We start from the raw sequence: 629 nt of genomic DNA, 5'->3' as shown, positions 1-629 counted from the left end.
TTTAGGGTTAGGGTTTAGGTCAGGCATGTGAGACCATACGCCAGGGCCAGGACAGGGCCCGGATATGAATAAACCGGACAAACAGACAAACTCTACGTCGCAGCCAAGCTGAAAGCGTCCCAGATAACCAGTTTTCATTGTCATGCTTACAGTATTAAAGGCAATTGCTTGCCGTTAGAGAATCATCATTTGTCTGATTTTGTAATTAAACTTGATCTGTGGTGTTTTATTGGTTTCCTGACAAGGTTAAGGTTTTTATTACCAAAATAATTTTATTCTAAATAGTAGGACACATCATCAGTAGAGAACCTTGGAATCATCAGGTGTTTCGGCCATTACCACTAGACACCCTCCTCCAAGGGCGGCCCAACCGGGGTTGATCAAATCCCGGCGTGTGTCCCATAGCCAATTGAAATTTTGTAGGATTTATTATAGTCTATTTTGAAGTGTATTAGGATGTATTTTGAAGTTTATTTGCTCTAAGTTTTATTTTTTGAAGACTTTTACAGAGAATATTTTAGACACCAAATTGCTGCCGTATATCAGGACAATTAGGGTTAGGGTTAAGGGTTAGGGTTAGGGGTTAGGGGGTTAGGGTTAGGGTTAGGGTTAGGGGTTAGGGGGTTAGG

The 629-nt window shown here is 41.3% G+C and overlaps 1 protein-coding gene across 1 annotated transcript in view; it reads right to left on the bottom strand.

Moving 5' to 3' along the window:
- Window positions 1-629, bottom strand: part of LOC117960092 (polyribonucleotide nucleotidyltransferase 1, mitochondrial) — an 18,022-nt gene that overhangs the window by 11,787 nt on the left and 5,606 nt on the right. The window lies entirely within an intron of this gene.

This window comes from Etheostoma cragini, chromosome 17, assembly GCF_013103735.1.
Source record: "Etheostoma cragini isolate CJK2018 chromosome 17, CSU_Ecrag_1.0, whole genome shotgun sequence".
Classification (NCBI taxonomy): Eukaryota; Metazoa; Chordata; class Actinopteri; order Perciformes; family Percidae; genus Etheostoma; species Etheostoma cragini.
The sequence above is the reverse complement of the archived record's forward strand: the minus strand, read 5'-3'. Positions and strand labels throughout refer to the sequence as shown.